The 10,136-nt window shown below is 41.2% G+C and overlaps 1 long non-coding RNA gene across 1 annotated transcript; it reads right to left on the bottom strand.

Annotated features, from left to right (window-relative positions):
- Positions 1-9,451: 9,451 nt before the first annotated feature.
- Positions 9,452-10,136, bottom strand: LOC139193776 (uncharacterized). Its single transcript, XR_011578250.1, has 3 exons — positions 10,012-10,136; positions 9,869-9,944; positions 9,452-9,785 (listed from the first exon to the last, which is right to left on the bottom strand). It is a non-coding gene; the product is annotated as an uncharacterized lncRNA (long non-coding RNA).

Here is a 10,136-nt window from a genome sequence, read left to right as displayed (position 1 = left end):
GCTGTGAGAGAAGCTAAGTTAGCGGCTTATGACGATATGTATAAGCGACTAGATACCAAAGAAGGAGAGTTGGATATCTATAAACTAGCTAGAGCAAGGGAAAAGAAGACAAGGGACCTAAACCAAGTGAGGTGCATCAAGGATGAGGATGGAAAGGTTCTTGCTACAGAGAACGCGGTCAAAGACAGATGGAGAGGTTATTTTCATAATCTTTTCAATGAAGGACATGAAATGAGTACTCCTTTAGGGGAGTTGAGTAACTCAGAAGAGTGTAGAAACTACTCCTTTTATCGTCGAATCAGGAAGGAAGAAGTGGTTGTAGCTTTGAAGAAGATGAAGCATAAAAAAGCAGTGGGCCCAGACGATATACCGATTGAAGTGTGGAAAGCCTTGGGAGAGACAGGTATAGCATGGCTCACTGACCTTTTCAATAGGATTTTGAAAACGAAGAAGATGCCAAACGAGTGGCGAAAGAGCTCCTTGGTGCCTATTTACAAGAATAAGGGCGACGCACAAAATTGCATGAACTATAGGGGTATTAAGTTAATGAGTCATACAATGAAGCTCTGGGAATGAGTCATTGAGCATAGATTGAGGCAAGAGACACGGGTTTCGGACAACCAATTCGGGTTCATGCCAGGGCGCTCAACCATGGAGGCAATCTATCTCTTACGAAGATTGATGGAAAGATATAGAGATGGGAAAAAGGATTTACACATGGTCTTTATAGATTTGGAAAAAGCGTATGATAGGGTCCCAAGAGACATTCTTTGGAGGATTTTAGAAAAGAAAGGAGTACGAGTAGCATATATCCAAGGTATAAAGGATATGTATGAAGGAGCAAAGACTGCCGTAAGAACTCATGAAGGACAAACCGAAAGCTTCCCCATAACTGTAGGATTACATCAAGGCTCATCCTTAAGTCCTAACCTTTTTGCGTTGGTAATGGATGAGTTAACAAGACATATTCAAGATGATATTCCTTGGTGTATGCTTTTCGCAGACGATATAGTGTTGATAGATGAAACTCAGGAAGGGGTAAATGCGAAGCTTAACCTTTGGAGAGAAATGTTGGAATCTAAAGGTCTTCGCCTAAGCCGATCAAAGACAGAATATATGGAGTGCAAGTTCAGTGCAAATGGAGGCCAAAATGAGTTAGGGGTGAGGATCGAAGATCAGGAAATACCAAAGAGCCACCATTTTCGCTAACTAGAATCTATCTTGCAAAAGAACGGAGAATTAGATGAAGATCTCAACCATAGAATACAAGCTGCATGGATGAAGTAGAAGAGTGCATCCGGCGTGTTGTGTGATCGTCGTATGCCACTGAAGCTTAAGGGAAAATTTTATAGGATGGCAATAAGGCCGACGATGCTGTATGGCACAGAATGTTGGGCGGTGAAGCATCAACACGTACACAAAATGGGTGTAGCGGAGATGAGGATGCTTCGTTAGATGTGTGGGCACATGAGAAAGGATAAGATTAGGAATGAGGATATCCGAGGTAAAGTAAGAGTAGCCGAAATTGAAGGAAAACTGAGAGAAAATCGGTTACGGTGGTTTGGACATGTGCAAAGAAGGCCTACTGACGCTCCGGTTAGAAGATGCGACTACGGGACAGAGGTTCAGAGCCGAAGGGGTAGAGGAAGACCTAGGAAAACTTTGGAAGAGACTCTAAGAAAAGACTTAGAGTACTTGGATCTAACGGAGGACAGGACACAGGATCGAGCACAATGGCGTTCTAAGATTCATATAGCCGACCCGACTCAGTGACTTGGATTTTTCAAGTCTCTAATCGAGAAGTTTTCCCCACTCGGGAAATTAAGGGAACACTACCTCAACCTACATGCTCCACTCACAAAGCTTCAACATACAAGCTTCAACAAAAGAAAAATTCGAAGAACTTAGTGAAGAAGGCTTTGGTGTATTTAACACAATACGTTGAAATGAAATAAAGCTTATTTATTGATATCTCTAAGAAGTTACAAATATGTACATATACATGAGTCAAAATAAACAAACAAGAGGGAGCCTTCACAAAGGTTGCTTAGGAGAAGTCTCAGCAGTCGGCAGAGCCCCAGAAAGAGAAGGCACCGGAGGGGGATCATTCGGAGCCTTAGTACTGGACAGCACCCTAGAAGGATGAGGCATCGGAGGTTGATCATTTGGAGCTTCATTATGCGGTACAGCCCCAGAAGACGAAGGCAATAAATGCCTTTGGAACAAACCCACAAACCTCTGATGATCATGTAAAATCTGACCATCAAATTCCTTCATCTGGTCAAGCTTCCTCTTCATGTTTGTAGCATAGTCATGTGCGAGCCGGTGCAACTGTTTATTCTCATGCTTGAGCCCTCTAATCTCCTGTTTGAGACTCATCACTTCAGCCGCCAATGATTCAACTTGGCGGGTTCGAGCAAATAGGCGTTGGGCCATATTAGACACAGAACCTGCACACTGAACACTGAGAGCCAGAGAATCCTTAACAGCCAACTCATCAGACCGTTTGGAAAGTAGTCTGTTATCTTTGGGAGTGAGAAGGTTCCTGGCCACCACCGCAGCGGTCATATCATTCTTCCTCACGGAATCCCCAATGGTAAGAGGACCAGTAGGGGATATGAAGGATGGGCGCCTATGTTGTCTGGAGAAGGCGTGGCTGCCTCTTCAATAAGGTTCAAGTCAAAACGACGGTCGGAGGGGCCAGACATTTTCAAAGGTGTTGAAGAGAAAAGAGGTCGGACAAATCAAGATCTTAGAAATGCAAGAAGGGAGCTTCTACTGGTGGAGATTCAAGTGTGCTTTGGAACTTAATACCAGCCTCTATAAAAATCTGCACTCGATGAAGCTTCAGATTTCGAAGAGGCGCATGCTCAGAAATCGAAAAGGCGTTTGCTTTCTCAAAAGTTAGGCTGCTCAGAGACCACGAGGGCCGATCTCAAGAATCGAATAGGCGTTTGTTTTCTCAAAAGCTGGGCTGCTCAAAGACCACGAAGGTCAATCGCAGAAATCGAAGAGGCGCTTGCTTTCTCAAAAGCTGGGCTGCTCAGAGACCACGAGGGCCGATCTCAGAAATCGAAGAGGCACCTGCTTTTTTAGCCTTGTTAGCACCTGTCACATGCACACTCAACTTTGCGGAAATTACGGGCATTCTGTCGAAGATTTCTGGTGAAGTAGAAAGCACGTGAATGTTACTGTTCAATCATCCACTTTCCACACACAACATCAGCTCACGGGTACCACAGATAACTTTGCCAAAAATCTCTGACAAAGTTTAGACACGTGAAGCTTGCAGCTCCCATTACATCGCTATGACCAAGAAGGGTAAAAGAATAGCAAAGAAACAACACTAACAAAGTTTAGACACATAAATTTTGAAGGTCTAGCTACCATATTATTACCCACAAGGGCAAAGGAACAGGACCACTGCTGGATAATTGGAAAGTCCCTGTGTGTCAACCTCTGTGCTCCGTGGCAAGGTAGACTAGCAAACAGGCCTAACCTTTACTCACATTCGAGAAAACACTCCCAACAAGATTGATTGCTTCAAGATCGAAGAGGCACCGTCCTCCGAATCTCGAGAGCCAGACTCCCAACATGATTACTTTCTCAAAAAGCGACGAGACACCGCTCTCCGAATATCGAGAGCCAGACTCCTAGCAGGATTTCTTTCTCAAAAATCGAAGAGGCACCGTTCTCCGAATCTCGAGAGACAGATCCCCGACAGGATTGCTTGTTCGAAAACCGTAGAGGCACCGCTTTCTCAACTTCGAGAGCCCTTAGATAAAGCTTGTCTGTAATCCTCACACCGCTTTCTTAACTTCGAGAGCCAGATCTCCTTGGATAAAGCTTGTCTGTAATCTTCACACGTAACATCAGCTTTCCAGATACCACAGACCACTTTTTCAAAGTGCTCTGACAGAGTTAAAACACGTGAAGCTGGCAGCTCCCACTACCGTGCTATGACCAAGCAGGGTAAAAGAATAGTATTACTCCTTCTTGTTAGGGAAACTCCTATATATGTCGACCTCCATCCTCAACGGAGAGGCAGACCTGCAAAAATGCTCAACCCTTCCTCATATCTGAGAGGGCACTCCCAACGAAGCCTCTCGAAATACTCAACTTTCTTTCCCCCCGAGAATACCTCTGCAAACAAGCTACACCAAAGCAAGAATATCTCATATCATCAGGGTTAAAAGCAAGAGTATCCCATATCATGCTTTTTCCCTGTCTTTTCCTATAGCCTTGTTCTTACCTGCAAGACAAGGAAGAGAGCAATCAGTCAGCACTTGGAATCAAGCTTCCAGTCCGGAACTGACTGCCTGGAACCCCATTGCTCTCGAGTACTCATCTTCAACATTTTATGCTTCCCGAGAAGATACCACATCTGCCTGAGGAACAAATAGGGCAAGTGAGAAGAATACAAGGAAGCATGTGGAGACAAGCGCAACATAACACATGCCGATACATCCACTACTTTGTCAACAACAAAAGTATCCCATATCAGCAGGGTCGAACGTACTCTAGATTTGATGGACTTGTTTTGACCCTCAAATTCTTCAGTCGGCCTTATACTCTGGCGGAAACAAGAAAACCCTCCAGCCCAGTTCAAGAATAAGCCTGTGGAAAGTTACTTCTTCAAAAGCAAAAGTATCTCATATCACATTTTCTCATTTTCTTCTCTTTATCCTTCATGCTACCTACAAGATAAGGAGAAGGATAACAATCAGCCGGAACTCGAAATCAAACTTATGATCTGGGACTGATTGCTTGGAGCTCTGATTGCTTACCTTGTCTGTCACCTCTTTCAGCAGATCCCCTAGCTCTGCGACTTGGGGGACTCCTACTACATGGTTTGTATCGCGCTTGACCAAGCCTGAAACTACAAGTAAGCGTCAAGTGAAATTGATATATTACCTTGTGCATCTCCACCAGTTAAAGATACCACCCCTGGAGGGAGAAAGAGTACTTCCAAAGAAGATGCCACATCTACCTATGAGACAGATAAGGCAAGTGAAAACGATACCACACTTCGGTACTTAAAAGTTTCGTGATTACGAGATAATTCTTCCACAATATTTCCTAATGTCATTTGTACTAAATCATTTACTTGTACTCACTAAAGGAGAGCTTGAACCTATATACTGTGTAAACCCTTCACAATTAATGAGAACTCCTTTACTCCGTGGACGTAGCCAATCTGGGTGAACCACGTACATCTTGTGTTTGCTTCCTGTCTCTATCCATTTACATACTTATCCACACTAATGACCGGAGCAATCTAGCGAAGATCACAAACTTAATATTTAAGATGATATTCTTTGGTGTATGCTTTTCGCAAACGATATAGTGTTGATAGATGAAACGCAGGAAGGGGTAAACGCGAAGCTTAACCTTTGGAGAGAAGTGTTGGAATCTAAAGGTCTTCGCCTAAGTCGATCAAAGACTGAATATATGGAGTGCAAGTTCAGTGCAAACAGAGGCCAAAATGAGTTAGGGGTGAGGATCGGAGATCAGGAAATACCAAAGAGCGACTGTTTTCGCTACCTAGGATCTATCTTGGAAAAGAACGGAGAATTTGATGGTGATCTCACCCATAGAATACAAGCTGGATGGATGAAGTGGAAGAGTGCATCCGGCGTGTTGTGTGACCGTCGTAGGCCACTGAAGCTCAAGGGAAAATTTTATAGGACGGCAATAAGGCCGGCAATGTTGTATGGCATAGAATGTTGGGCGGTGAAGCATCAACACGTAGGTGTAGTGGAGATGAGGATGCTTCGTTGGATGTGTGGGCACACGAGAAAGGATAAGATTAGGAATGAGGATATCCGAGGTAAAGTAAGAGTAGCCGAAATTAAAGGAAAACTGAGAGAAAATCGGTTACGGTGGTTTGGACATGTGCAAAGAAGGCCTACTGACGCTCCGGTTCGAAGATGTGACCACGGGACAGAGGTTCAGGGCCGAAGGGATAGAGGAAGACCTAGGAAAACTTTGGAAGAGACCCTAAGAAAAGACTTAGAGTACTTGGATCTAACGGAGGACATGACACAAAACCGAGCGCAATGGCGTTCTAGGATTCATATAGCCGACCCCACTTAGTGGGAAAAGGCTTTGTTGTTGTTGTTGTTGTAAGGTAAGCGTCTCCAAGTATGTAGTTAAACCAAGGACTGTCCACCCACTATGTAATTGCTAATCAACTCTATGTCGATAACGTTTAAAGTGTTTTGCACATCGCATGGAGGTTGTTATTAATGATTAGACCAACAATTATCCACATTCTCTAAATAGGATTTCACACAATATGAAGTAAACCCAATACTTAGAATTGTATACCTCTCGGACAAATTAAGCACCCTTTAGTGTGGGTTTGTATATGGGATTTATCTTTTCTGTGTTTGATGATTGTAAATTGCCATGTATGCTTGAGATATGGTGTTGAAGAAGAGGCTAGATTTTGGATTTAATGGCTTCCAAATCAATCAGTTATTTCATTACATAATTATCTCAACTTTATTCTAAAGTATTTGTCTTTATTTCTACAACAATGGTTTAAGGGCATTAGTCGGTACTCATTTAGTTATTTGTTAGTATGTTTTCTAAATAAATAAAAAATCATGATTTGTTCACTGTTTGATCTTTCCATGAACTCTTTATGTCTCAATATTGTTTCTACTTCTCGGCGTTTCAATATATTTGTATTTAATTGATTAAATTTGTGTCTTTACAGTTTTAAAAGGAAGTTTCAAAGTGTTTCCGAATGCAGGACAAGAAGAATGTGATGAGCCATAAGAACAGTAAAGTAAGAAATTAAGTCCTGAGAGGTAAAGCATGTGTATCATTTTTATTGTACATAGGTTGTTAATATAAAGTTAGTATAATCAGGTGCAAATTGATTATGGGAACAATTTATTTACTCTGTGATTTGTACCTAGAATGCTGTCATTTTAGTTGTACATAATCTCTTAATGTAAATTCAATAGAACATACATGCAAAGTGAAGAATTATTTCTACCATTTGGATTCAAATGCTTTGATCGGTTTCTAGATTATTTGGAGATGGGTGTGTTAAATTGTGGGTATGATTTCAAAACCCGCAACAAAGCGCGGACATCTTTGCTTTTATATACATATATATACACACATAACTTTGTGCTTTGTATCAGAACTTTGTATTGTGTACCGTGCCCACCGTGCCCTAACATTCAAATAATAAAAATAAGTAGTTTGGTCAAAATATGTCACCTGTTGTAGTATAATCATGTGATAAAATTATTAAATAATCATATAATGGTAAAAGGCAATTGATTATGCAATTAGAATAAGACTATATTTGAAAGAGGATTCTCTCCAGATCTTTTTTGTGAAAGATCCTAGTGATTCTCAAATCGTATTTGTTCATTATACATCGTGCGGTCAATTTTTGTCAGATACTATTTATATTTAATTTTAAATAGAAGTATTTAAAATGATTTCTGACCGTATGATATATGATGAATAGACACAATTTAAAAATCCTTAAAATCCTCACAAAGAACCTCCGGAGAGGATCCTCATTAACTATATTCATCACAAATAACAATAATAAACTAATTAATGAATTAGAAGAAGACTTATCTTCTTCGTTAGTTTTCCACTGGTGGCCGCGGCGAGTTTGCAGTGCCTTTGTCGATCCCCGACGAATTTTCCCGAACTGGCGTCACTTGGGTTGAGTGGGGAACTGACAGTCCGAGTTCCCCGATTCCAGGATAGCGGTGGTGTCGCAAGGAGACGGAGCGAAAGCTGCCAATCACGCATGGCAGCCGCAAGAGAAATTTCCGGCGGTGTGACGACTTGGTTTTGCCTGGGTTTTCGGCAGTGCGATGACTGTGGTTTCGTATGGATTTCATAGATCGGCCCATTTCACCCAAATCGCAGTCGTGAGAGGGAAGTGGAGTTCTAGGGGTGGATGCCTCGTGGTTGAGGCTACGGTGTCGGGTGAGATGTGGATGTTGTAAGGGTTTCATTGTGGGGGTGTCTAGGCTTCTTGGAGAATTTGGCCAGAGAGAGGGGTTTTGGGTTCTCGGTTTGTAAGTTTTTTCTGGTGGACAGTGGTGGTTGTGAGGGTTTCACGGTGTTGAGGTCAAAAAATGAGAGAAAACTGACATGGCTTTTCATATTGATTCTCATACACAACACCAAATGTTGATGCACAAAATCGGTCGATCTTAGTTCAATATAAATCCGACCGTAAATCACATAAACGCACAAGAACACAAAGATATATCATAGTCAAGGAAGAAAATATCGGTAATATCGGAAATATCGGTAGTCCGAAAACACGGAAATATCGATGGAAATATCGGTAAAATATCGATATCGATAAAAATTACATGGAAACCACGGAAATTGTAAGAAAAACTTGGAAATTTTTATTGAAACTTTGTAGGATGTTTATTTAGTCAATTATCTATTAGTTTATCACAAAAAATTGGAAGGAAATGCATTGCATGATGGATTTAACATTATCAAGTTGATTATATAGCGAGCTGACAAACATTGTGAGTGTAGAAAATATGTAGTAATTAATGAAAGAAGTCTAAACACACCATAATCATTTATATATAATGAATTATTACAATATTTTACACTTTAGTACCACATAGAGTTCCTATTAGGTTCAAATTTGTCACTATCTTCATCATCTCTATGTGTAGAATGAGTGTATTGTGAAGAGTAGTTATCAAATGATAAATCCCCAAAATAGTTTTGCATGTAATTGTTAATATGCCACCCATATGGATCCGAGATTGGTTGAGGTTGTCCATAAGAAAAATCATTTGAAGATTGAGGCTGGGATTGTTTCCATGAGTCGCTCGATTCCATCCCAACAGAAATGGGATATGAAGGGTAGGGAAATGGTTGGTTATGAGTATAACCATAGTTACTACTTCCCAATCCAACAGAGTCTGAAGTTCTAGATAACGAGTCATCTTCTTGACTTGACAAAATCCCCTTGCCTCTTTCTCTGCGAGTATAGTCCTTCCCTATGGCACCAATTCCTGGTCCTGCCCGCCTACTGCCATGGTCATCATCCTGTGTTGCATGCGTGAAGTTTGCCTTACTAGTGAAGGGGCTCATATATCTGGGAGGTGGTGGTCCATAATAGTTTCCATATCCACCACCACTACCTTCAGCTCCACTACCTCCAGCTCCACTATGTCCTTCATCATTCCCACCTCCGGTGGTAGGTGAGTCTCCTGATCTTGTACTAGAGCTATCATTAGTATCAGCACGATGTTGTGGTTGTGTAGGATTGGAAGAATGTGGAATTCCAGTGTTTCTTGGTCTTGGCTGCAAAAGTTCTTCGAAAGAGTCAGAGCTGCTAGATCCCACCTCCTCCTCTAATACTCTTTCTACATTTATCCCTTCATTACGTGCTTCTTCAGCAACTCTGGAAGCTGGGTTGCCTTCATCATCATCTAAATGAAGAGGTCTAATCCATTGAAAAAGTTGGTTACCCTCCGTATCATCATCTTCACCAACAATATCAAACACATCTAGTGGGTCACCACGGTCGACATGATCGATTTCTGCTTCCTTATCTCGAATTTGAAGCTTCATGTTGTAGTAGCAATAAACTAATTTTTCCAAGCTACTATGAGCCAACTTATTTCTTTGCTTTGTGTGTATGAGTGCAAATGTGCTCCAATTTCTTTCACAAGCAGATGAGGAAGCTGTTTGTGATAATACTTTTATTGCTAACTTTCTCACAGTTGGTGCATCGGTCCCATACATGATCCACCATTCAGCTACAATGAAAAATAATGTTGATAAGCCTAATAACTCCAACAAATTCTATTATAAACTTATAGTGAAATATGTTTATACTCACTAGGAGACATATTTGTTCGAGCAGCAACTGATGTTGGTTCTCCAAATGTTCTTCTTGCATCTTTAAACCATGTTAGCTGAATACAATAAATTGTGTTAGTTTAATCCAACAAAGTAATTATTATAATTTAAGTAATTGTGTACCTCATTTCCAAATTGGCCAACTGCTGGTGATGCAGGGTCTAATTTAGAGTATACATTATGTACAGCACGTATAAGGTTACCATCATCTCCAACACCGGGTCTGTATTGGTATCGGGGATTCAAAT

The sequence above is a fragment of the Malus domestica genome, chromosome 17 (assembly GCF_042453785.1).
Source record: "Malus domestica chromosome 17, GDT2T_hap1".
Taxonomy (NCBI): domain Eukaryota; kingdom Viridiplantae; phylum Streptophyta; class Magnoliopsida; order Rosales; family Rosaceae; genus Malus; species Malus domestica.
This window is presented reverse-complemented; position numbering and strand designations above follow the sequence as displayed.